The sequence below is a fragment of the Lithobates pipiens genome, unplaced genomic scaffold (genome assembly GCF_037356315.1).
Source record: "Lithobates pipiens isolate NorthernLeopardFrog02 unplaced genomic scaffold, aLitPip1_a1.2 Scaffold_27, whole genome shotgun sequence".
Lineage (NCBI taxonomy): Eukaryota > Metazoa > Chordata > Amphibia > Anura > Ranidae > Lithobates > Lithobates pipiens.
Window position 1 is genome coordinate 190496131 of NW_027507788.1, and position 27912 is coordinate 190524042.

The 27912-nt window shown below is 43.7% G+C and overlaps 1 protein-coding gene across 2 annotated transcripts in view; it reads left to right on the forward strand.

The window, feature by feature from the left end:
- RERE (arginine-glutamic acid dipeptide repeats) overlaps positions 1-27912 on the forward strand; it is a 498733-nt gene that overhangs the window by 17018 nt on the left and 453803 nt on the right. The window contains exon 2 of one of the 2 annotated variants that reach the window (XM_077458063.1): positions 17520-17644. The exons of the other annotated variant lie outside the window; for it this stretch is intronic. The gene's annotated coding sequence lies outside the window, so the exon portion shown is untranslated. The remainder of the gene's footprint in view (positions 1-17519; positions 17645-27912) is intronic. 2 annotated transcript variants of the gene reach the window in all.

Below are 27912 nucleotides of genomic sequence, written 5' to 3' on the forward strand. Positions count from 1 at the left end.
AGCAGAGGGAGGGGAGGACTCTGACAGGGGCGCGCCAGGATGACATGTGCGGAGGGGACCCCGCCCCCTTTTCGGTGCACCACTAGTTAGAAGTTAATATTTATGAAAGAAACCATCTTTTCCTTTTTATATGTGCAGGATCTGCTTTCAAATAGGGTCCACTGCATAATGTCCTGTGCAAGTCTGGTTGAGGTCTGACCTAACTGAAAATGGTAGGCCCTCATTTAGACTTATCTCAGTACATATGGTATATTTACTTCCCATTAACAGCTCAATCACATTAACTGCTGTATTGCAATTGCGTGGTGCGATCTGGCTGAGCTCAACGATGTGGTGATGTTTGCTTTTTTATTTATTTTTTCCAAATTTTATTGGGGTGTCACACGCATCCCATAAAGCAGTGATGGCGAACCTTGGCACCCTAGATGTTTTAAAACTCCATTTCCCATGATGCTCATCCACTCAGGAAATGTAGTTCCCAAAACATCTGGGGTGCCGAGGAGCACCATCACTGTCCTAAAGTATGCAAGGCAGCGGCTTGCCTCACACTGTGCTGGTAGTCAAACTCGGCATCCACAGTGCTTTTTTTTTTTTATTTTTTTTTTTTCAGTGCACAACCGCAACACAGTGGTGTGAGCGGGGCAGATTGGGAGATGAGGCACCACATGTGAATGGACCATAAAAAAATGTCTGTTACTCAAATATGCAGCTGCAGCCTTCATTTGTTTGAAAATGCAACATAACAGGGTTGATTTACTAAAGGCAAATCAACTTTGTACTACAAGTGCACTTGGAAATGCAGTCGCTTTAGAACCGAGGGGAAGATCGGAAATGAGGGGAAGCTCTGCTGATTTTATCATCCAATCATGTGCAAACATAAATGCTGTTTTTCATTTTCATTGCATGCCCCTCCTCGGATCTATACAACTGCACTTCAAAGTGGACTTACAGTGCAAAATGGATTTGCCTTTTGGAAAAAAAAAAAAAAACTCATTGCCTTGTGAAATGCCTGTTAACTCTGCCTACCCTGTGTACCCCATCAATACAGGAAGTGATCTCATTAGAAACGGGTAAAAAAAAAACAGTTAATTTGGAAGAGGACGAGAGAGCCCTGGTTGGCTTCATTTCTATCCAGATAACTTTGGAGAAAACGCTTACAAATCCAGTATGCTCCTTCCCTTTTTTTTTTTTTTTTTTTTTTTTTTTTTTTTTTTGAAACCTCAATGTGGGATAATGGCTGGAAGTCGTTGTGATAGGAATGCCAACTTTGGTCTAGAGTAGGAAGCCAGTCATCATGAAAAATCTTTAAAGAGATCGGGAAGATTATTTGTGGGTTCTTCAGAATAAAAGTCGTCCAGTGTGGGAATCCCAAGGACAAACTTTAAAGAAAATTCCATAGTTTGGCTGGGCAAACCGCTATATTCCAAAACCTAAAATGCTAGAAAGTACTAAAAAATGACATTAAGATCTTCAAATGTCAGAGCCTAAACCAATCGTAAAGGCTTTAAAATACTGTAACAAGATGGATACCATATGGCTGTTTTTTAAACTTACAACAATGTTGGGAAGGAATATGTCTTCAGGGAGTTTACTGTTCTGCTTAGGCGGCATCTCTGCCTAGGTCAGTGGTTGTCAACTCCTGTCCTCAGAACCACTAACATAACAGATTTTAAGTAGTACCTTGAAGAGATGCAGACTAGAATACCGCAATCACTGAGCAGCAAATGGGGATCATCTATGATGTATTTCAGTTATCTTGCAAGCCTGGGTTGTTGGTGGGTCCTGAGGACAGGAGTTGAGAACCACTAGCCTAGGTGTTACAGATCTTCTGGACAATAGTAGAGACTCGCGTTTGACAAACCTTATACCCAACTATAGGAACCAATTTAGCTGGAAAGCCTTCGAGACCTTCTTCCATCTCTATCATAGCCATTTACAGTATTTGGTTACCACAAATGGTGGTGACTGATGACAACGGTGTTGTTGCCACCTCAAGCTGCCCCCAAACGAGCAATTCTGTGTGCCTTTTTTGAGGTTGTTTGGCATACACTGGCAGCAGATTGTAAACTTTTCACGATCTTGTCACTATTTAGCTGGAGGGACATAGTCTCCATTTGGTGCCATTTAAAGGAATGTTGCAATTGCGGTAACTAATCTGTTCTGTTCGAATTCCTCTTCCAATGGTCAGGAGTAGTTGTGGACCTGATAAGTTTCCTCTTGGCCAGTGTTAAAAATCTTCATCGGAAAAAAAATGGTAACAATGATATATATGAAAACATAACACCGCTCTCTCTCCTCTATAGTTTGTTTTATAGCAAATTTTGTCAAGCCTGATGCCTGTTGACAGGGTGCATTTCATCCAGTGACAGCTGTTCTTCGTCAATGGAAAAGTGTGAAGCAAGTTTGAGAATGTGGAGATGGAAAACTAACATTAAATCGGCTTCATTGGGAAGACTGACTAAATACTGTGATGAATGACAGACTTTTAATGCAGCTCCAACACAGTTCAGTGACGACTGTTTTAAAAATTCAGCAAAATGTTCAAGGAGGACAGTGTTGGATTATGATGTGACAGTGAAGTGTGTTCGCTGCTGATTCTGCATTTTGGAGATAAATGTTCCGGCAGACATCTTTCTCAATTCAGAAAGCAACAGGGAACTTTTACTTGAAATAAGTCAAGAGTCGACCTATGGGTAAGTCTATCAATAAGAACTGCAGAGTTGATTTATTAAAACTGGAGAGTGCAAAATCTGGTGCAGTTCTGCACATAAACCAATAGGGAGGATTTGATTTAAATCATAATTTTTAAAGGGCATCGGGTTTTCTTTTTATTATCTATGTCCCACAGTGGCTCCTCCTCTGACCCGCTGTTGACTCACCGACCATTCACATTCACTTTAATGGGATGGCTGGTGATTCGGCAGTGACACCAGGTGAGGGACATGGTGGCAGCAGGTGAGTGGATGCCCACTAACAGGCGCTGCCATGATGGATTATTTTAGTGAGGGGGGGAGGGTGGATGGTTTATAATTTTTGTTTTCTCCAACTGTGAAGCTGTTACTGTACAGCAGAAGGGTGATGTTATGCACTTCATATTATTATTGTTTAGGGTACTTGTATAGCACCGTCAATTTATGCAGCGCTTTACATATACATTGTACATTCATATCAGTCCCTACCCCCAAGGAGCGTAAAATCTTAGGTCCCTAACTCACATTCATATACTAAGGCCAATTTCGACAGAAGCCGATTAACCTACCAGCATGTCTTTGGAGTGTGGGAGGAAACCGGAGTACCCGGAGGAAACCCACGCAGGCACAGGGAGAACATGCAAACTCCAAGCAGGTAGTGTCGTGCTTGCAATTCGAGCCAGCGACCCTTCTTACTGCTAGGCAAGAGTGCTACCCTCTACACCACAATCTGTTGTCAGATCCCCGCCCTCCTTGCTAACTCACAATGAAGGACCCGCCAACCTCACACCACGCTGTCAGTTACATAACAATGCCGCTCTGTTAGAACCAGCACAAAGATTTTCCAGCTTGCGGGACCAGCAGCCCGAGAGCGATTGTCACTGGGCTAATTGTGCAATTAACACTTTAACTGCCACCACCCCCATTTTAAAAGACTGAGCCTGGGAGACTCATGATTTTAGCAATACCAATTATGATTTTAGAATAAGCGTTTGCAACACACACTGCCATCACAGACAGGTCTGCTCAGAGGTCTTACTCTACAACAGTAGTGCTCTTCGAGAGGCAGGTCCGTTTATTGCCTGCATTAAGAGCTTTAGAGAAAAGTTTAATGCTTTTCAACATAAGGGTTTAATATGAAAAGGTCAAAGTTGTGCAAATAAAATATTTACAGAAAAAAGATGTTAAAAGACAGAATTCAGAGAGTAGTAGTTAATGATTCTTACTCTGAATGGTCTAAGGTCATCAGTGGTGTACCCCAAGGTTCAGTGTTGGGACCCTTAATTTTTAATATCTTTAGAAATGATATAGGGTCTGGATCAAAAGTAACATTTCCGTCTTTGGAGATGACACCAAGCTATGCAGTGGAATAACGTCCTTACAGGATGTCTCCAATTTACAAGCCGACCTCAATGCTCTGTCTAACTTGGCGACTATGTGGGAGATGAGGTTTAATGTTGAGAAATCTAAAGTTATGCACTTGGGGGCTAAGAATATGCCATGCATCATACATGCTAGGGGGAGTACAACTGGGGGAATCCATAGTGGAGAAGGATCTGGGGGTTTTGGTAGATCGTAAGCTCAATAACAGCATGCAATGCCAAGCTGCAGGTTTCCAAAGTGAGCAAAGTCCTTTCCTGTATTAAGAGCGGTATGGACTCCAGAGAGAGAGATATAATTTTGCCCCTGTTTAAATCATTAGTAAGACCTCATCTGGAATATGCAGTTCAATTTTGGGCACCAGTTCTCAAAAAGGATATTGGGGAACTGGAGACAGTGCAGAGAAGGGCAACCAAACTGATAAGAGGCATGGAGGAGCTCAGCTATGAGGAAAGATTAGAGGAACTGAATTTATTCACTCTTGATGAGAGGAGATTAAGGGGGGATATGATCAACATAACATATATAAGGGGTCCATATAGTGAACTTGGTGTCAAGTTATTTACTTTACAGTCAACAAAGAGGGCAAGGGGGCACTCTTTACGTCTAGAGGAAAAGAGATTTCATCTCCAAATACGGAAAGGTTTCTTCACAGTAAGAGATGTGGAATAGTTAGCAAAAATAACACTTATTTTAGTCTATCAAAATACAACTAAATCTAAAATGGCTTTTTTAGTCAAGAGACTAAAACTAAATTGAAATTTGATGTCAAAATTAACACTAGTGGTAATGTATGGTAAAACTGACCGCAGAGCATTTTGTATGGCTCCCCAAAACGCGTTGCCAGCATACCACAACATATAGGCATGGCAGTGTATCAGAATGTGAACCATCTATGTATTGTGTGCTGTGTTGTTCAAACCTGCGTTTTGGTGCATTGTAGGCTCATTCAAAAATGAATGGGCTGCCTCACTATTGCACTTTTGGTAACTTGCCACAGTACAGTGGAACGGTCTTAATGGGTCCTGAAAGTAGATGCAAACCCGATCACTAAAATTTCGTATCTTTAACCACTTACGGACCGATATACGTCCTAAGTTTGAAGAGGAATATCATTGTTATGGCAGCAGCAAGCTTTTCCACGAATGATCTCAAGAGGCCATGCTAATGTACGTTACATGGACATGAACCACTACTGTCACCAAAGTAAACTGTAGGGGTGCAACTGATCAACAAAAACTCACGGATCGTATCGTTCCTCGGATCTGAGTCACAGATCGGATAATTTTTCGGATCAGCAAAAAAAAAAAAAATGACCAATCTTAACTAAATGTTTAATGTGAAAATTGGAGGTGTTCTGTCACATTAGCAACCATGTAAGGTCAGCAGGTTTGCTGCTGCTGCTTTTAAAAGTTAACATCTTAACAGTCCGTCGGATTTACAAATGCTGTATTTAAGCATATAAGCTCAGTTTTTGTGTTGAAAACAACTGTGAAATCTAAAACTCCGGTGGGTGTAACAAGATGTCCGCTTGCCCCCTTCTCACTATCATTGCTGTGTGGGGTGTAGCAAGATGGCGGGAACGATGCGTCACTTCCTGATGAGACAGCGGCCGCTGGGTATACCAAGATGGCCGCCGCTCCGGAGCTAGGCCGAAGCCGTGGCCTTTCCTATGGCAGGCAATCAGCGGAGCGTGCAGTGTGCCGATCCGAACAAGCAGACCCGTTCGGATCACGGATCGGTAACGATCCGTTGCGACTCTAGCAAACTGACGCCAAGATATATCAAGGGAATGGTAGAAAATGGCTAAAAAGGTAGATTTTGAAGTAGCGCTTTCTTGCAGAATGAGTGCGGTTCTTATTCTTCAGTTTAATCCGTTTCCTTTCTTGTATTTTAGCTCATCAATAAAGTTTATTTTTTAGTGATTTCCACACTTCACTTGACTTGCTATGCTGGACGTTAAAATGCTTCTATTCGACGAGCTGCTTAGAGACTTTCTTTGCATCTCCAATTATCAAATTCTGATATCGATGTACTTCGTCTTACAGGCATGTTTATGGCTCATTGCGCAGCTCTCCATAATCAGAGGATTGGCATAATTTATGCCGCTGCAATTGTTTATTTCACTCACTGATGTTTATTTGTAAACTGCATTCCTGAGGATTATTGTAAGACGGCATTCCTTTTTGATTAGACTTTTCCTCCGGTTGGAGAGGTACGATTTAAGATATATATATATTTTTTTAATCTTAGCAGGTATATGCCAAAATACAGTTCTGATAATACCTGTATGGCGTGTATGAATTAAGATGATCATCGTCACAGAATATTGCCTATTCTAAATGTGCTACAATGTAACATGACTGACTGAATTTGTAACATTAAAGTAGAATTCCAAGTAAAGCCTAATTCGTCTAAAAAGTGTGTGTGTGTGTGTGTGTGTGTGTGTGTGTGTGTGTGTATGTTGCTATTGCTCCACATCTCAAAATTGTAGCTGATCATTTTGTCTAACACAGTACATTACAAAGCAGAACAGTTGTGTGATGCGCTACAGTGGAGGTGCATTGGTTTAGTGCATTGGGGTGGCACTCAAATTGAATAGCTGTGTTGTTCAGTTAAAGCTGGACATAGGTAGATCGAAATTCGGCTAGTTCATCAGAGACCAGATTAATTTTGATCCAGGTATAAGATAGCTGGTTGTACACAAGTTAAACAGTAAGTAGTCCTGACAGTTTTAACATGAACAGCATGCTTGTTCCAGGGGTGTGACTGAAATGCGCTGAAGTTGGTGACAACTAGGTATCTAGCATTTTTTTTATAATGAGGTCTTTAAAGTGGTATTTAAATGCTTTAATTTTTAAAAGTTGCTGACAGGTAGCGTTTTTATAATAGAGACCCTCTGTGCCGGTTCACACAGGGGCGACTCAGATCCGACTTCAAGTCACCTCAGGTCGCACAACATGTAGACATCAATGTAAGTGAATGAGAGCTGTCTTAATGCACACTACTGAAGTCGCTCCGACTTCAGAAAAGGTTCCTGTACTACTTCAATCCGACTTGTAGGCGACTGGTACCCATTGATTTCAATGGAGGTCGCCTCCAAGTCGGATCTCCGTCTATACAGAGGCGACTCTCAGAGAATTATCAGCTCTCAAAAGGAGTTCCCCCCTGAGAGCTCATTCTCTGATTGGCCACGGCAAGTCGCCTGGCCTGGGGCGACTTAAAGTAGTGTTGTAAGTCATGTCCAAGTCAAGTCACGTCACGTCGCGTCACGTCCAAGTTGCCTCCAAAAATCGTGTTGCCCCTGTGTGAACTGAGCCTTAGTCTCTTTTGTCCTATATATTTCCCCATGCGTGAGCTGTCATGTACACTGAGCCACACATGACAACCTCAGCGTCATTTTATGGCATCAGATCTGCACTCTGGTGGTGCGACTCTGTGCCCATGACCAGGAAGGGATATCATCGCAGCCTGTCCATTCAAGCAGCTGAAGATACGGAACCTGAAGGAAGACGGAGTGAAGATGGAAGCACTCAGGGCCAGCAGGAACAGTGGCAGTTCTGGAAGACTTTGGCAGGTAAGTTTGCCATAATGTGCTACTTTTGCGGTGCATACTAGCACATTGTGTCATAACCCTCCTAGGGGCCCATATAATTATAAAAAAAGGCTAGTTTAATACCACTTTAATGGCAGCCCATTCTTTTCACTTGAAAGTGCTTTAAAGGGGTTGTAAACCCTTGCCGTTTTCCACCTCGCCTTTCAAACCTCTTGTAGTGCACCAGCCTCTATTTTACTTACCTGAGCCTGATCGTTCCTGTGTCGGGGACGAGCACACCCGCTCCAGCCAGCGTCTCGGGTCCTGTTTGGATAGATTAATAGCAGCTCAGCCATTGGCTCCCACTGCTGTCAATCAAACCCAATGACACGGGTGCCTGGGGGCGGAGCTGAGTCCTGCTGTCTGTGTCAGTGGATGCAGGAGCAGGACACAGGAGCGTGCCCGCACTGGTGCCCTGAGGGAGAGCTCTACTCCATGGCCCATCGAGAAGCAAAGTGCAGATGAGGGTGGCGCCACAAGAGGATGATTGGGGCCACTGTATGCAAAGCCAACTGCACAGAGGCAAGTATGGCATGTTTTAGAAAAACAAAAACTTAGTTTTACATATCCTTTAAGGCCGGGTTCACACTGTTACGACATAGGCTCTGACTTTGGGAGCACATGTCACATAGCGTGTGTAAATCAATCATTTTCTGTGAGAGCCATCTTAACTGCTCCAATACAAGTTGGTCTAACTGAAAAATGTTCCTGCACTACTTTGGTCCTACTTTGACGCAAGGTACACAGGCATTCCCTGAAATTGCGTCCGTGAAATTGCGTGACTTTGAAGTTGCAGTAGTGGGAAAGGACCTAAATTATTCAGCCCAGTTGGTGTAATTCCCAGTGATCTATCTCCATACTGAGTTTAAGGCTGGGTTCACACTGGTACAACACCTGAATGTCATCCTACTTTGCCCTGCACCAGCTGTCATACTTTGGTCCTACTTCCATCCGACTTGAATGAACAAGATAAGATTTTGCTCCGACTTTGAGATGGTATGACTTGTCCTTTTGACCAATCAAAACAATCCCTGAGTGACATAAATTCCGTTTTACTGCTGCTGTAATCACCATGTCAGATGCCACTGGTTAGGACAAGAATCCTACTTTGATCCGACTTCATTGATATTCAATGGGCTGAAGTAGGACCAAAGTAGTGCAGGAACCATTTTCCAAGTTGGACCGACTTGTGTCAGACCAGTTAAGACGGCTCTCATAGGGAATCATTGATTTATACACATCATGCGACAAGAGCTCCAAATGTCGGAGCGTTTGTCATACCAGTGTGAACCCAGCCTGACTGTATTTGATTACTAAGCTGGCTGCATGGTGGCTAAAACTTTAAAATCATGCTAGTAGTTACCTGATCTGTAAACTGTGACATATTTAAAGAGGAAGTAAACTCTCCCACTCTGATGCTTTTCATTTAGTCCATTATAATAAGTAATTATCAGACTATAGCCACTGTAATCCAGCTCAAATCGCCTATTACTTACTGTTTAAAGAAACTTTAAAAAGCTTGTTTCCAGGGGTTAGGCAGCGCCATCTTAAGTATTGTTTTCTGAGTCCACAGTGAAGTGTATTTCCGCCCTTACGTTGAGCACTTCCTGTACTGTTAACCAAGCCTCCCTCTCAATCCAACGTTTCTTTGGAAACCCTGCTTCCCTGTTCATAGCTTACTTGTTTATTTCATAGTATTTACTTGTGCCGATGTCTAATGTTTGCCTTTGTCAGACTTCAGCTGATAAGACTGCAGTAATTGCCAAGTTTAGACTGTATGTGAGGTCACATGGTGTGTAGGAGGAAGCTGAGTGATTAGCAGCCTCCTGGGAGTTCAGTGTTGTGCTGTAGGAAGTCTTGATAACAGATGGATAAGCACATAGAGAGTGTGCCGTAAATCAGGGGAGATCTGGGCATGCTCAGTGACTTCATTCTACAGAACAAAAAGGATTACAACAATACTAAGCAAGTAAGGAGATATCTACAAGCAGTGTTCATTAGGGTTTTTTTATCCTGATTTACATGGGACAAAGTTGTGGGGGAGGGTTTACAACCACTTTAAGACAAAACTGTCCGAATAAATTTGAAAAAAGACCTGGCCCTGATGTTTTTGAAGGTATAGGGATAATGTTACTTGATATTTTTTTTATGTTGGGCAGTGGATTGGTTGTGCGTTTGTTATAGTAATGTTGGAAATTATAGTGGTAGTACTATAATGATTTTTGTACCCCTTTTTTTTTGCTGTATTTTGAATACTGGCAGCTTAATATATTGCCTACAGCCATATAGCACAGAATGATTAGGTAGCTCGTAAGCAGCATATACAGTATAAATACAGTTGTGTGTGTTTTTGACTGGAGTTGTCCATTAAAAGCTTCGTTCATTTTGTAAATGTTAACCGTTGCTCTATTTATACAAGGTAATGTGCAGTTTGCGTTTTATCATTACTGTTTTTAAGGTCATTTAGATGGAAGAGAGAAAAGCAGATGACATTTTCTACTTGTAGCGGTGCTAGGGTGAAATTTATGCTGGAGGTTACTGTGGCTCTGGTTTGCTTTACAGGCTTGTGACAGGCAGATCTACTCATAACTAGCAGTTTATCTTTATTTTATGTCTTCTGCAAACACAGCAAGTTTGACATTTGTGGAAGTCTGATTCTAATCTAGATGTTCTCTGAGGTTTGTCCAAATGAAAGGCGACCTGCACACAGCAGACACAGCTCCGTACTCTGCTTCTCCTGGGCAGGTAGGTGGCTTTTCCTACATGAATAAAAAGGTCCTTTATCTCTATTGATCTCGGTACTTTTTCAGGTAATTCAGGGCAAAGCTACAGGTTCTTTTGACAGTCAGTACTTCTGTTTCTTAGGCCTCATGCACACTGGACACTATAAAAAAAAACTCCAGTAGCGTTCACTGTTGAAAGCTTTAGCTATAGAATGAGCTTTACAGTTTTTCTGCAGTAGTGTTTTTCAGCGTAATTATTTTTATTTTTTTTCTTATCAAAAACGATACTCCCACTAAAGCTATTGGCTCAAAAACGCTGATAAACGCAGAATAGACACGCGTCTTTTTAAGCTTTTATCAGAGTTAGGGCGTTTTTACAGCTGAGAAATTCCCCTATTTCTGTGTGTGTGTGTGTGTGTGTGTGTGTGTGTGTGTGTGTGTATGTATGTATGTATGTATGTATATATATAATTTTATTATTATTTTTTTTTTTTTTTTTTTTTTCTCCAGCCAGAAAACATCCCTAACTAAAAATGCTGATAACAGCCAATATGTGCCTAATGCCAAAAACAGCAGCTCAGCTGTAAGCCTAAGGCCTCATGCCGGTCGATGTTTTTACATTTTTGCCGTTTTTATCAGCGTTTTTGAGCCATAAGATTTTGTGGGAGTATAATTTTGTTAAAAAAAAGCTAATAAATGCTACAGCTAAAAAAACACTGAAAAACGGTAGACTTTTTTTTTTTTTTTTTTTTATAACGTTCAGGGTGCATGAGGCCTAATACCTTGTTGTGGGGGGAAAAAGCCCTTTTATGAGTGCTAGGTTTGTCTGGTTTGGAGGTTTCACAGGGTTAAAGTGGAAGTCCATGCAAAAACTAAAATTCCTGCATCTATAGCCACCAACATTCTAACACTAACCTCTCTAGCACCGAAAACAAACAAAAAAAAAACGGTATACATACCTTTTTTTCTGCAGGCGTTCCAACCTGATCTCCAGAGGCAGAAGCTGTGCTGAGTGAGTACACGGCCGACAACGGATGTGAAATGAATAGGAAGTGACGTCGCCCATAGTTACTATAGGGCTTCCATTGTCGGCAGTGTCCTCTGCACCCGTCCACACAGCGAAGCCGCGGCTGACAGCTCTGCGTAGGATCAGAGCTTCCGCCGCTGGAGATCGAGTCAGATCGCCTGTAGAAAAGGTATGTATACTAGTTTTTTTTATTTTCAGGGTTAGAGAGGTTAGTGTTAGAATGTTGGTGGCTATAGATGCAGGGATTTTAGTTTTTGCATGGACTTCCACTTTAAGTACCATCCCCACCACTATGTAACCCAGGCCTTGAGATCAGAGTTATAAGCAGTATGTGCTGCACTGTGGGAGGAAGACGAATGAATTGCATGCTCCCTCAAACTACCCTGCATTTTACAAGGCTCTAAAAGGCAAGTGGGACCAATATGTACAGTGGTGTGTGATATCAAGTTTATCTGTTGCTTTGTCTTGTTGGCCCAAAGATAGGTCTGCTTTATAAGGCTCAGTTGTGACCCTAGTCCAGTGATGGAGAACCTTGGCACCCCAGATGTTTTGGAACTACATTTCCCATGATGCTCAACTACACTGCAGAGTGCATGAGCATCATGGGAAATGTAGTTACAAAACATCTGGGGTGCCAAGGTTCGCCATCACTGCCCTAGTCATTGAAGTGAATAATGCATAGAAGCCCTTCTATCTGCTGAATGGTGAGCTGTGGATTCGGGATGTAGTTCACTTCTCATCAGAACATGCACTTTCTATTGGCTACATTACCTAGGCCCCATTCACACTTGAGTCTGAACGTAGCCAAGCAATTTCAAAGTGTTCTAATGCTGCTCCATAGAAGCTTTTGTACTTTTTTTGAGCTGCAGGCTTCATTGGAAGGTGCCTGCAATTGGATTGAAGCGGAAGTCAGCCTTCAGTGATCCCACAATGCAGTTTAGAGCCCCAGTAACCTATTGGTAAATGCCTTACATTGTGAAACTTCTAAGGGCATTCCTGTGTTTGATATTCATAACCAGTAGGTGGTATACTGCAGTAACGGGTTTCATACGTTCCTGCAGCAATGGATTCGGGACATTGTGGGTATTATTCAAGGTTCAATGGTCCTTTTTTTTATTTTTTATTTTTATGTATATTTAAACCCTATGGTCATAATCTCATGCTGTATGAGGTATAACATGTTCACTTAATTTCAAAAGTAATTTTAATACTTTTTTAAATTTTGCAGCTTCAATAAAATACCTGGTGATCCTGCCATGAAAATCATTTTTACATGTTATACCTTTATAGTAGAAAGTAACTGCACAACTGTCTGTTCCTGTCCCACCATGATTTTATTCATTTATTTATTTATTTTTTTGTCATCGTCACACTCTTTGCCAATTGAGACTACAAGCAGCCTGTGTCAATGCACATTGTATAGACATGTTCCAGAGTCACCATCATCTGATAAACGTCATGCAGCAGTCCCTGGAGTGTATGCTGATGGGTGGTGGCACAAAGAGGATGCAAGAGAACAGCAGTGTGGACAAGCAGCAAGAATGAAGAAGTTAAAAAGAGAACTTAAGAAGAGTTTTACAGAGAAATTCTCAAAAGCCTAATGCAGCATCTAGCTACACCCATGGTCTCCAAACTGTGGTCCAGGGGCCTGATGCGGCCCTTTACTTGCTTTCATCTGGCCCTTGAGGTTCTGTTATATTCTCTGACGCCAACGATGGGGCACACTTCCTCCCATTGATGCCAATGATGGGGGCACACTTCCTCCCATTGATGGGGCACACTTCCTCCCATTGAGGGGAGATTTTGTACTCCCAATGGCCACATTCCACACCCCTAAAGTCTGAAGGACAGTAAATTGGCCCTTTGTTTTAAAAGTCTGGAGACCCCTGATCTACACGGTGCTTAGAGCATGGGATATCTATAGCTGTTCCCAATCTATTTGATTTTACCTTTTGTGTAGTGGTTGGGTATGGAATACATGTCTGCAAGTTGCTGTTGTATGTGAATGTCTGACACCTCATAACTGTCAGTTGTGCTGTGTACATCCAAAGCCTTCTGGATTCATATAGCTGTGCAATTTACAGATAGAATATTTTGCAGCTGTGGGTAAAAAAAAAAAAAAAAAAAAAAAGCGCAGGAACTCATACGTGAAATTAAATCACCTTCTTGAAATGCTCTCTAAGCAATTAACTCTTGGTGTTTAAGCTGCTGTAGTTTTATTTTTACCTTCGACGTGATTGGCACTGCTGTCATTCTGCCTGCCAGCATTCTTTCTGGGTTTAGAAAGTGCCTTGCCACAGTACCCCCATCCAGTAGAGGGATATAAAGCTGGCTAGTTAATACAGAGATCTTGTACATGTGCCATGTGCAGGAATTAGGCAGTACAATGCAGCCTTTTTGTCTGCACATATTTTGGATTAACCCTATGCATGCTGCATTGGCCCAAAAGGAGTGTTGCGTATTATTATCCTGGAGTAATGGCGGCAGCCTTTCATGCAAAACATACGGTGCGCGCGATCTAAGAGCATGTTAGTTTTACAAATCTTTACAGCTATGCAGATTTGTCTGAAACATATTTAAACATTGATCCATGAAATCACGTCGGAGATGTTTAGTGTAGGGGCTCACTGACAAAACGGGCCGCCCTTCCCGTTAAACAAAGACTCACTCAGCTGTTAAACATATCTGTAGAATTAATTTGCTTTGCGTCAAATCTATTTTACACATTGGAGTGATGCATTAGTAAACTAAACTGAAAAAATTTGTTTTCTGTGAATGAAATATATGCACGGGGCTTTCTGTTCCAGTGCTCAGGCTAATCAACAGATTCAGCTCAACCCGGTCAGTTAACTTCTCCAGCCAAGCTGACAGTTTATTATGTGAAAGAGGAACTGAAGCTCTGGAAGCTGTGCCCAAAAAAAAAAAAAAACAGACAAAGCACTCTTTAGTGGCATTGCCTTTGTTTTCTCGATGACTTGCTCTGTATTGTGTCTGTGTGCTTTTGGCTACCTTGGTCCAGGCAGGGTTTTGCTTCCTCATGTCAATGTCTTCAGCAAAGAGAAAGATGAGCAGCGCTGCTAATGAAAATAGCAGTCAGAGGCAGCAGTGCCTTAGATCTCTCACTATAGATATGTTGGCTGTTGGTATAGGACTACCTTGGCACCCTCACATACTAGGAAATGCACGTGTTTTTTTTTTTTTTTTTTTTTTTTTTAGGATTTTAAGATAAAGGGTATATTTCAGAATACTGCTTTTTATAATTAACATTTCTTCATGTTCCCTATAACATGGCAAACCACTTTTAGAGTTCAGTATTTTACAAACACAAAAAGCACTGCTGGCCAGAACAGACACTTCTGTGTGACGCTGGGGGTTATTTACTAAAACCTGAAGAGTGCAAGATTTGCGAAAACTCTTCATAGAAAACAATCGTCTTCCTGGCTTTACTGCCAAAGCCTAATTGAACAAGCTGAAGTTAGAAACTGATTGGTGACCATGCACAGCTGCACCATATTCCAAGTGCATCAGTGTAAATCAACCCCGTGGTATCATGCAGGAAGTATGGACCAACTTTTACGGCTGAATTCACACCTATGCAGCGTTAGTGCTTTTTGCATTTTGCAGATTTGCACTACAGTCCATTTAATATGGTTTCCTATAGAAAATGTTCTGTAGTATAAATCTGCAAAATGCAAAAAGCACTAAAAATACATAGGTGTGAATCCAGCCTAAAAAGGGAGAGCGCTAAATGGAACGTCTTTAGATAACATTTTAGAAAACCCACATACCTTGCAGTTGTTTCAACTTTGGCAGTAACATTTTGATGTTCAGGACTTGAAAGGAAACTTTACTAAATTTGTAGTACCTTCTTTTGATGGTCACTTACACCGCTATAAAAATGCTCAGGCACTGTGGGGTTGATTTACTCAGATTTGTAAAGGCTGTTCACTTTGCAAAATCGGTGAATTAAAAGTTGACAGTCATACCCTCGAGTACTTCACAAAATCCCCAAATAGTGATGCACTAGGTTGTTGTTTAAAAAAACAAAACAAACAATTTTACTCTCCTATATGTACCCACATGCCATGCCCCCATTTTACCAATGGTTTGTGGACATAATTGGGTATGTAAATTTAGCACAGATTTGAACTTGTTCGAGAACAACTTCTACTTCATTAGTAATTGAAACCCCAGGTTATATATTGAGATGCTTTGTTCGTTAACCACAGCATGTCACAGTACCTATTTTCACCAGCAGGTGGTGCTAAAGGCAGTAATTGTACTTCGACTTCTGTCTCAGACATATCCAAGGACTGCAGAGGATGTTGTGGCGTTCTTATAATGTCTAAATATATATGTGTAATATATTAGCATGTTTATAAAATATTTAATATCATTGTGGTTGAAGCACATATTTTTAATCGGGCTAGAGAGAGAGAAATCCTTCACAAAGTGCTTTTTAGCTCTGTTTGCTTAGTTCCATTTAGTTCCATTTACCAATCTAGGAAGGTAACTGGAATTATTTTGGATCACATTCTTTTGATTGTTCTTTAGACTGGATAAGCGCCTGTGTATACACACCCTAATGTGTGTTCATGAATAGTAGATAGTATTCTGTTAGGCCTTGTACACACTGGAATTTGATAATCCTGGTTTGTAAACACTAAAGAGCATGACTTTCAGAAGGCTTTTACATTTGCCACAGCTCAAAGCACTTAAAGTGGAACTATGGCTGCTGTTCAGGTACTTGCCAGTGCCTGGGGTCCAGTACTGTCTTTCTTCTTACCGCTGTGGGTCCCTGAGACTGCCATATTGGCATCTGGAGAAATCACAGGTGCCTCCCCACTGCGCTTTGTGAATGGTCCTGCAGCCTTCTAGGAACTGTCATATGTTGGGAGGGTAGGGGGCAAGGCAATTGACCTCATGCTCACTTATGCATGAATTGTGGGAGTAGGTACCAATAAAAATCGGTACTGGCCCCCCCCCAACCTATAACTCCCTTTCAGGCCGGGGGAGTGAGTGAACCCGCAAGACTTCACTTTGAATGAAGTCCCACTTTAGAGCTCCAATCTGGGATTCGGTACAGATTTTCATGGGAGTACCGTTTCATATTTTTGTTTATATTCTCATTAGCACTAAAAGAAATTACCTTTTTTTGATCCATTTGTTAGGTAATTATCATGTATTGTAAATCTATATTTCATACTTACCTCTTCCAGCCAGCATGCGCTGCAGAACTTTTGTAACGCTGTTAATCTAGTCTTGTGGTTTTCATAAATCTTCCATGCTAGACAATTAAAAATATTCCCTTTTTTAACAATACAGTTTCCTATGTTTTGTCTCCGCCTCTACCCTTCTCACCTGGGAATGAAAGGGCACAATTACCCGTGTCCTGCTTTCATATAGGTAATCCAATAACCTAAACCAATGAAGTAGAGGAAGCTTTTCTAGGTGTGCAATGCGGATGAAGTGTGTGACTTAAGAGAGTGGCTAAATAAGAATTTGTTAGTCAGTTGTGATTTAGTGCTATGAACAAAACTAATGCCCCATACACACGGTTGGACATTCCGACCACAAAATCCATCTGATTTTTTTCCGATGGATTTTGGCCAAAACTTGTGTTGCATACACACGTCGCACAAAGTTGTCGGACAATCCGATCGTTCAGAATGAGGTGACGTACAAAATGTATGACGGGACTACGTAGAGGCCAGTAGCCAATGGCATTCGTCTCCAAATTTTTTCTGAGCATGCGTGGCACTTTGTGCGTCGGAATTCTATACACACGATCGAAAAAGGTCAGATCAGATTTTGTTGTCGGAAAATTTTAGATCCAGCTCTCAAACCTTTTCCGTCTGAAAAAGTCAGAGCCCGCACACGATCGGATTTTCCGACAACATAATCCAAACTGACTTTTTCCGTTGGAATTTCCAACCGTGTGTATGGGGCATTAGTGTTTCAGTAAGCAGCAACAGGAATTATCGAACAAGTTTCAGCAGTGCTGAAAGCCGTATTTAAACCCAAACCCTAAACCAAAAATTTAGTATTGCATTTTACCAATCCTTTGGTGTGGTGGCTGCATTCATTTTCTTTTTTTTTTTCAGGCTCTTTTCCAACTGTGTTCACCTGGTGATCTTGGCATTAACGCACTTCCTTTATTATACAGACACCACTCTGGATGAAGGAGCACAGGGGCACATTTGGACAGCAGCATTGTCAGTTTGGGGGGGTAAGTGTTAGATGGATTAGCAGATTTAGATATACCGACAAATTGAAGCCAAACCGCATCTAACACTTTGTAAGCAGTTACAAAAGGCAGTTTTTTTTTTTCCCTTTTGGCATAAAGGTTTTTCATAAATAAAGCTAATCATTGTTAAGCACACCCTGTCAGTGTTAAATGGTTTCTCTCATCCCTCTAGGTGATACATTTGCAGGACAGCTTGTTCTTTAAAAAAACAACTTACTAGTTGCATTACCAGGCAAAATTAGAACAAAAAAATAATCAAAACCTACAGCGCAAACCAAAGCGCAGTTGCACCTTTTAATTAGATAAAAGGAGACTAAAAATCACACAGCAGGAGCTGGATTGATGAAATTCCCAAAGCAGTCTGAGTGTAGACATGGAGGAGCAGGGCATTCATGGATGCCCTGTATGTACTAGTCTCGATACCTCAAAAGGTATTGCCCTGATCACTAAGGAGGGGGGGGGGGGAAGAAAACAGCCCATACAGTAACGCAGACCATGGTACCAATAAAAACAACCAATGGGAGTAGAGGGACCTGAGATACAAGACCAGAACCACAAAGTAGCCAGCTGCTCTCGGGGCTACAGGGATTCCTGCGGGCACACTAGGCTGACATCAAGATGCAGAGTTCCTCATGGAAGACACTGTGTACATGGTCGCCATAATGCATTTCAAGGGGGTATCGTCCTCTTTGTCACGTCTATTCTCTGCATTTAGGTAAAACCCCAGCACTGTGCACAAAAGCTGCAGTGCTGCTTTCTTTCTCGATCCTCACTGATCTCTCAGAGCAGTGGGAGGAGCCATTGGTTCCTGCTGCTGTCAATCAAATCTAGTGATAAGAAAATGGTGGATGGGGCTGAGCCACACTACGTACATCATTAGATGCATGCAGTGTGGCTTGGGATTGAGCCCGCATGAGTACCCACCCTAGCAATCGGCTTGCCAGGCCAGTACTCGAACAGGGAAGGAGCCAGAGACCCAAGAAAAGGAGGATAAGGGCTGCTATGTGCAAAATCATTGTACCACGAAAATAAGCATAACATGTTTGTTTTTAACCCCTTAAGGACCGCCTCCTGCATATATACGTCGGCAGAGTGGCACGGCTGGGCATAAGCACGTACCTGTATGTTGCTCTTTAAGTGCCCAGTCCTTCACTGCCAGTGTAACATTTAAATAGCACTGATTGCTGTATAAATGACAATGGTCCCAAAAATGTCCGATGTGTCCGCCATAATGTCGCAGTCACAATAAAAATTGCTGATCGCCACCATTACCAGTAAAGAAATAATGAATAAAAATGTTATAAAACGATCTCCTATTTTGTAAACGCTATAACTTTTGTGCAAACCAATCAATAATCGCTAATTGCAATTTTTTCCCCCCAAAAAATATGTAGAAGAATACGTATCTGCCTAAACTAAGGGAAAAAAGTTATTTTTTTAATATATTTTTTGGGGATATTTTATTATAGCAAAAAGTAAGAAATATTGCATATTTTTCAAAATTGTCGCTCTGTTTTTGTTTATAGCGCAGAAAATAAAAACCGCAGAGGTGATCAAATACCACCAAAAGAGAGCTCTATTTGTGGGGGGAAAAAAGGGATGGCAATTTTTGTTTGGGAGCCATGTCGCACGTGGCGCAATTATCTGTTAAAGCGCCGCAGTGCTGAATCGCAAAAAGGGGTCTGTTCCTTTGGCTGCAAATTGGCCCGGGGCTTAAGTGATTAACCTCTTCCCATCTGGTCACTGCATATGTATGGCCAGGTGGGTGCGCTCTCCTTCCGAGTGGACATTCAGGAACATCAGAAGGAGGGGGAATCATTGGCCTGCACAGCGGTGCAATCCCGATGCACTCGTGTCACCTGGACATGGCGCATCTCAGATCGGCAGGAGGGCTCTGTGATTGGCCCTCCTGATCACATGATTGCTGCAGCTGGCTGGTGATCAGTGTGTATGAGGTGTTTTTTACAGCTTTTTACACACTGATCACCAGCATGGTAACACATAGTGTAAAAATCATGACACACACAACGTAGAAACACCTGTCCCTCCACATATGTCCCAGTAAAATCACCTGTCCCAATGATTATCTGCACACATCTGTACATGATGATTTGTGTACATCTGTCCGTGATCACACGAACCAATTATTATACACTTAACGGGATTTTTTTCCCCCCAAAGACATGTAGCAGAATTAATTTTGGCTTCAATTTATGCCAAAATTCGATTTTTATTGGATTTCTTTTAAAATAGAATAAAGTAAATGTGTGTTTTTTTTTTTTTTTTCCTCCAAATTTCAGCTTTTTTTTTCCCGCTTCTAACGTAAAAAATAAAAAACTGAGTCGTTAAATACTACCAAAAGAAAGCTCTATTTGTGTGAACAAAATGATAAAAATTTAATTTGGGTACAGCATAGTCCGCACAATTGTCATTGAAAATGCGAGAGAGCTGAAAATTGGCGTGGGAAGGAAGGGGGCGTTTGTGCCCAGTACTGATGTGGTAACAAAAACAAAAACAAAAAAAACAAAACCTTAAAGTGATATTAAACTTTGAATTCCATTTCAGCATATTATTTAGGAACTTCAGTGTGCTGACAGGGTTTCTTTTATGGCTTCTCTAAACATTTGATCTGCTTTGTGACTGACTAGCATTTACAGCGTAATGTTAACAAATGCACCTGTGTAGAGAGCCCACATTTTAAAAACTGACAGTAAGGCCCCTTTCACACTGACGATCCGTTCAGGTCCGCCTGTCAGTTTTTCAGGCGGACCTGAACAGATGCTCCATAGCCCTCTATGGAGCGTCGGATGTCAGCGGTGACATGCCCACTGACATCCGACCCGCTCCGATCCGAAAAAGTGTCACGGAGGAAAAAGCTATTTTTCCATCCGTCATCGGATCGGGTGACGACAGACACTGCGGTCCGTCGTCATCCGATCTCCCATAGGGGAGAGCGGCGCTGTGACAGGTCTGTCCCTGCGCAGTGTGCAGAGACGGACCTGTCATTTCCCTGCTCAGCGGGGATTGACGGAGTGATCCCCGCTGAGCAAACGGATATCCACGGGGCGGATCAGCACTGATGCGCCCCGTGTGAAAGGACCCTAAGCCTAGGTTCACACTGATTGCGGGTTTGAAATCGTGCAATTCAGCTGAACTCGCACGATTTCAGACTGGCATTTCAGACCAACTTCGGGAGCAATTTGAGAGACCTCTGTGCGGGTTCATGCACAAATGTCTATTCAAATCTCCCCTGTAGTGGCTAAAAGTAGTGCAGGAACTACTTTTGGGAATCGACGGTGCCGCAAAGCCGGCGTCGCACCGGCTTGGAAGGTGCCGTTGCTGTCAGTAGGCTCCGATGTCAAATCGGCGCGGTGTGAATGAGGGCTTAGGCTCAGCTTACACTTTTAAGCTGCCCCGCACATTGCGAATTCAGCACAGCGTGCAGACGACTCCATTAAGGGCCGGTTCACACTGCGGGCGATGCGAGGCGACACGACTCGCCTCGCCGCAGTGTGACAAGTCGCCCCCATTCTGTACAATGGAACCGTTCTGAGAGGAGCGACTCGAGTCGCTCCGACTCAGAAAAAAGGTTCCTGTACTACTTCTGGGCGACCTCGGGGCGACTTGCATTGACTTCTATACAGAAGTCATCTGCAAGTTGCCGCTGAGGTCGCGGCAGGTCGCGGCGAGGCAAGTCGGTGTCGCCTCGCCTGCAGTGTGAACCGGCCCTAATAGAAGTCAATACAAGCTGCTTTGAAATCGTGCCCCCCCCCCCCCCCCCCCCAAGTAGTGCAGGAACCTTGTTCCAAGTCGGAGCGACCTGAGTGGCTCAGATAACGATTCCATTGCTTTGAATGGAGCGAGACTTGTCTGACAAGTCACCCCAGTGTGAACCGTGCCTTAACCAAAAATGAAATTGTTCACTTGACATTTGTCTGTCTGTGAGCTCTTTTATTGTGCAAATGTTGCAGTAAAAATATAACTGGTGATCCTGCCAGATACTAGGACTTCCTCAATACTGGTCATGAGAACATGCACAGAGACAGGGTGGCAATGCTGCAAAGGGAAGATCAGCCAGCAGAGCATTGCCACCTGTCTCTGTGCATGTTCTCATGAACAGCCCTTCATTCCTCAGTTTTCCTCATCTTGCACTTCCCAATTTTAACAGGCAGGAAAAGCTGGCAGGGACGTTCCAGCTTGGTGATGGCCCAGGGCAGAAGGCAGTAATACACAGCAGCAGCAGCGACAACAGCAAAACACATGCCGTCCTGTGCCTTAGCTCTGCCCACAGATCAAACCATGTAGGGGGGCCTGGCGAAGATGATCTGGCTGGGTGATTGATGGCCCAGGCTAGAAGACGGTAACGTACAGCAGAGACATCGGCAAGTACAATGCATAGACGAAGGAGATAGACCATGTGACCTGAATAAAAAGAGGAGAAAATGTAATATGTATGGATGAATTGTTCAGTGTTAATTTTCAGAACCGTTTGGCTACAGGGGTGTAGATGGGTTTACTTTACTAAAAGTCTACTTTATGAGACATACACCCAAGTGGTATGATGATGTTAATAGATAACTCAATGCATTTCCCTTGTTTTTAGTAGTTAATATAATTTCATTGACATGCTTTCAGAGAGCTGCTGAGAGTTCTACTGTAGCAGTCACGGAGCCAGCATTTGCCTTGTCGGGCCTAGTTCTATTGCTGGGAGTGTTTAGCAGTGAATGAGATTCCAATTCTGGGTATGTCAGGCACTACAGGGAATGTTAAGGAAAGCGAGAATACAATTGGATCAAGATTCTGGATGCATATCTATAGCACAAAGGATAACCTTGCAAACAGCCCTGGGGATTACAGTGATTATTCTTTGTATGAATGTGAACACATTTAGGCATGTTGGATTTAGATTTCTTCTGTTTTAATGCACTTACAGAGCTTTCTAAATAATATGTGCTGGGCTTTGACAGTGCAGAGCAATCATTCTGCATTATCCAGTTGGCTCTGGTACTCTGGAAGGATGGAGGCTAATTAACCGTGTCAGGGCTCGCATCTCTAAAAGGCTTTGATTTAGCCGGCAGAGTTCCCATTCTACCTGATTCTGCGCGTGCCTTTCTTCCCTGCATACTAGAACGCTCAAACCTTGCCAGAAATCTTTATCTTCCAGGGGACTTATTGAGCACCAGCTAATTAGACTGCATGTAGTCGATCTGGAAGAGCATGAATGCATGTGACAGACAGGGATTCTGTGCAATTTATGGATCCTAGCGTACACCGCACTAAAGCAAAAATATCATTTCTACTATTTTATCACCCGAGCTGCATAAATATGACTAACAATACTGTGTAGCTGACTGATAAATAATGTATATAGATAGGTATGAAACTAAAAATTATATATATATTGGTATTCTAGTAAACAGTGATGCATCTGAGTACAAATCTGGTCTACAAAGCAATTGTTTTATAGGTTGTCTCTTAAGGTTTATTTCCTATTTCATGTTTTTGCAGGCATGTTTTACAAAGTGTTATACTACATGTTATCCACTGACATCAGTTGCTGCCTTAGTGGGACTTCTAAGCTTTAATATCCTTATCAGATACACAAGCACTCAACCTTGTTTATGTGCTGCATTATGTAGGTATTGATTTGAGGTTGAACTCTGGGGATGTAATTAAACGCATGTTGCAAAGGATTTATAATTCTATTCAGTTTGCCTTCTGATTTACACACAACTGGTAAGCTGTGCAGCCAGACAGGTTGCAGCTTCCAGGGTTATTGGGTATGGAAAATAGGGGAGGGACGGGGTTCTGTAGTCCTGTCTTGTTTTTTTGTTTGTTTTGTTTTTTCTGATACAGTAGGTAAGTGAGCTTTGTCATCCTAGGACAGAAAGTGTTTTTGGAAGAATTGTCAAGTGACAAAGGGAAGAAAGCCTAAAAAAAAAAAAATGCAGCAATCCATCTAAGGACTAGCAAGCTGCAATATATTACTTTTTTGTTTTTGGGGTTTAGGTAAGTTTTTAAAGTGATTTTCTAATGCTGATTAAAATAATGATATCACTTTTGTCTTGTCATTTAATCTCCAGTGTTTTTGGATCTCATTTCTCAACATGTATGAAATAGTGTCTGCTACCCCGTAGCAGCTGCATTATATCTCCTGTAATTAGACTTGAAGGCTTGGTTCACCTTTACAGACTAGACAGGCTAGATAGATTAGTGTTAGATCGTGGATGTCTATAGATGCAGGGATTTTAGTTTTAGCACGGACTTCAACTTTAACTACTTCCCGCAAATCAACATACCTGTATGTCGCTTTGAGGAAGTGGTTGTACTGGGGTGAGGCATGCAGCTTTCATCCCCCTCCTTAAATTTTCTATAGAATTAAAGTCTGTGGACTGGCTAGGCCACCCCATGACCTTAATATGCTTCTTCTTGAGTCACTCCTTTGTTGCTTTGGCCATATGTTATGGGTCATTGTCATGAAGAAGGTCCTCATCCAAAATTTTACAATGGGATGGTACTGATCACTCCTTCTATCCTGCTAAAGTGTCTGTATATACTCAACGGATGCTCAGAAAGAGAAAAAACTGGCCATAGTGTAATATATTTTAAAATTCAGGATTTATTGAACAAAGTATTGCACTTACAGTTAAAACGTAGTATTCATGCATAAAAAGAATGCCAGCTGGCACAAACAGCCTTTCCTTCTACTCAGATCGTGTGGTGATGCCACAACGTGCCTTCCTCCAGGCGTGTTTTGTCATCAATCTACAGCTACGGTGGTCGGGCACTCTGTGTGCGCACACTGCGGTGTTTGTAAATCTTCAAGTGACAATTGACTACTTTGCCAGGATGCTAGTTTTCATAGACTTATTACATTGAGACTTGAGACATTGTAGAGCAGCTTTTCCAACGATATTTGAATTTTCTGTTTTATCGCACTTTATGCTGCTGCTTTTTTGCCCATTCTTTTTTTTACCATTTTTCTACCGCGGTAATATCCTCCATCTTCTCTAAGATTTTACAATACATGGCCCCGTCCATTGACCCCTCTATGCGGAAAAGTCAGCATGTACCTTTTAGCTGAGAAAAGTTATGCACTTGGCTAAGAATATACATGCATCATACATACTAGGGGGAGTACAACTGGGGGAATCCAATGGTGAAGGATCTGGGGGTTTTGGTAGATCATAAGCTCAATAATAGCATGCAACGCTAAGCTGCAGTTTCATAAGCGAGCAAAGTCCTTTCTTGTATTGAGAGGTATGGACTCCCGAGAGAGAATGATGGATATCATTTTGCCCCTGTACAAATTATTAGTAAGATCTTATCTGGAATATGCAGTTCAGCTTTGGCTACCAGTTCTCAGAAAGGCTGTCAGGGAACCGGAGAAAGGTGCAGAGAAGGGCAACCAAACTAATAAGAGGCATAGAAGAGCTCAGCTATGAGGAAGGATTAGAGGCACTATATAGCTATTCCCTCTTGAGAAAAGGAGGTTAAGGGGGATTTGATAAACATGAGGAAATACATATGTGGTCCATGTAATGAACTTGGTGTTGAGTTATTCACTTTAAGGTCATCACACAGGACAAGGGGACACGCTTTACTTCTAGAGGAAAAAAGATTTCATCTCCAAATAAGAAAAGGTTTCTTCACAGTAAGAGCTGTGAAAATGTGGAATAGACTCCCTGCAGAGGTGGTTCTGGCCAGCTGAGTAGATTGCTTTAAGAAAGGCCTGGATTCTTTCCTAAATGTACATAATATTAGGGCTGCAACTAACGATTATTTTCATAATCGATTAATCGGCCGATTATTTTTTAGATTAATCGGATAAATAAAAAAGGGGGGGGAAATTATATATATATATATATATATATATATATATATATATATATATATATATATATATAAAGCGCGCGCACACACACATTCCTCCCCTCGCACATGGTGTCACTGCCCCACCTCCTCTCAGTACTCCCCTCCCCCCCCTCCGGTGTCTCGGATTTTCTCACCCCTTTATGGTGACAGCGGCTCCTCCTCGGTGTGCCGGGGTGGTGTGGGGCGTAGTCTCAGTCCGGACCCGCCACACGTAACTCGGCCGACTCCTCCAAATGGAGCGAAGGGCACCCTGAAGCCGGGAGATGGATGCACGCATGTGCAGAGCCCAACCTCCAATCACAGCAGCGCTGGAAAGCGGGGATGTGCGGGGACAGAGGAAGAGGACGGGGGATGTGCGGGGACAGAGGAAGAGGACGGGGGATGTGCGGGGACAGAGGAAGAGGACGGGGGATGTGCGGGGACAGAGGAAGAGGACGGGGGATGTGCGGGGACAGAGGAAGAGGACGGGGGATGTGCGGGGACAGAGGAAGAGGACGGGGGATGTGCGGGGACAGAGGAAGAGGACGGGGGATGTGCGGGGACAGAGGAAGAGGACGGGGGATGTGCGGGGACAGAGGAAGAGGACGGGGGATGTGCGGGGACAGAGGAAGAGGACGGGGGTTGTGCGGGGACAAAAGAAGAGGACGGGGGTTGTGCGGGGGCAGAGGACGAGGACGGGGGTTGTGCGGGGGCAGAGGACGAGGACGGGGGTTGTGCGGGGGCAGAGGACGAGGACGGGGGTTGTGCGGGGGCAGAGGACGAGGACGGGGGGTGTGCGGGGGCAGAGGACGAGGACGGGGGGTGTGCGGGGGCAGAGGACGAGGACGGGGGGTGTGCGGGGGCAGAGGACGAGGACGGGGGGTGTGCGGGGGCAGAGGACGAGGACGGGGGGTGTGCGGGGGCAGAGGACGAGGACGGGGGGTGTGCGGGGGCAGAGGACGAGGACGGGGGGTGTGCAGGGGCAGAGGACGAGGACGGGGGGTGTGCGGGGGCAGAGGACGAGGACGGGGGGTGTGCGGGGGCAGAGGACGAGGACGGGGGGTGTGCGGGGGCAGAGGACGAGGACGGGGGGTGTGCGGGGGCAGAGGACGAGGACGGGGGGTGTGCGGGGGGGCAGAGGACGAGGACGGGGGGTGTGCGGGGGCAGAGGACGGGGGGTGTGCGGGGGCAGAGGACGGGGGGTGTGCGGGGGCAGAGGACGGGGGGTGTGCGGGGGCAGAGGACGGGGGGTGTGCGGGGGGCAGAGGACGGGGGGTGTGCGGGGGGCAGAGGACGAGGACGGGGGGATGTGCGGGGGGCAGAAGAAGAGGACGGGGGGATGTGCGGGGGCAGAAGAAGAGGACGGGGGGATGTGCGGGGGGCAGAAGAAGAGGACGGGGGGATGTGCGGGGGGCAGAAGAAGAGGACGGGGGATGTGCGGGGGGCAGAAGAAGAGGACGGGGGATGTGCGGGGGGCAGAAGAAGAGGACGAGGGATGTGCGGGGGGCAGAAGAAGAGGACGGGGGATGTGCGGGGGGCAGAAGAAGAGGACGGGGGATGTGCGGGGGGCAGAAGAAGAGGACGGGGGATGTGCGGGGGGCAGAAGAAGTCAGGACTTTTTAGGAAAGTTGGAGGGAAGATGTGAAGTCTCTGAGGGCTGAACTTTATTCAATCTGCTACTTGACAAGGCAGGCTGTATGGAAAGGGTTAATGTTAGAGTAATCCCCCTCCCCCCATACACAGACCCCAGCAATGTGAGGACTGAGGAACCCATCCTGCACCGTACAACAACACTGACAGACGGCAGGGAGAACTGACCGGTAGTCCAGCCACGGGGGATGTGCGGGGACAGAAGAACACCGTGACTCCTCCAGAATTCATTCACTTGGGCTGACAGGCTGAACGCCGCGCTGGGGGTGACGTCAGCACGCAGCTCGCCGCCGCCGGGTGTACCAAGATGGCCGCCAGCTCCGAAGCTAGGCCGAAGCCTCGGTCTTTCCTAAGGCCGCGGCCCGCTCCGCGGATCACATGGTGCGGACCAACTAATCGATAATGAAAATCGTTGACAACGATTTTCATTATCGATTATTATCGATAATATCGATTAATCGTTTCAGCCCTACATAATATAACTGGGTACTAACATTTATAGGTAAAGTTAATCCAAGGAAAAGCTGATTGCCTCTTGAGGGATTAGGAAGAAATTTTTTCCCCTGAGTAGCAAATTGGAGCATGCTTTGCTGTGTTTTTTTTTTTTGCCTTCCTCTGGCTCAACTGTGGGTGAAAGATTGTGTATATGGGCTTGTATTTTCATATATTTTTTTTTTTTTTTTTTGAACTGAATGGACTTGTCTTTTCTCAACCTGACTAATTATGTAACAGCTCCAAAGTATAAT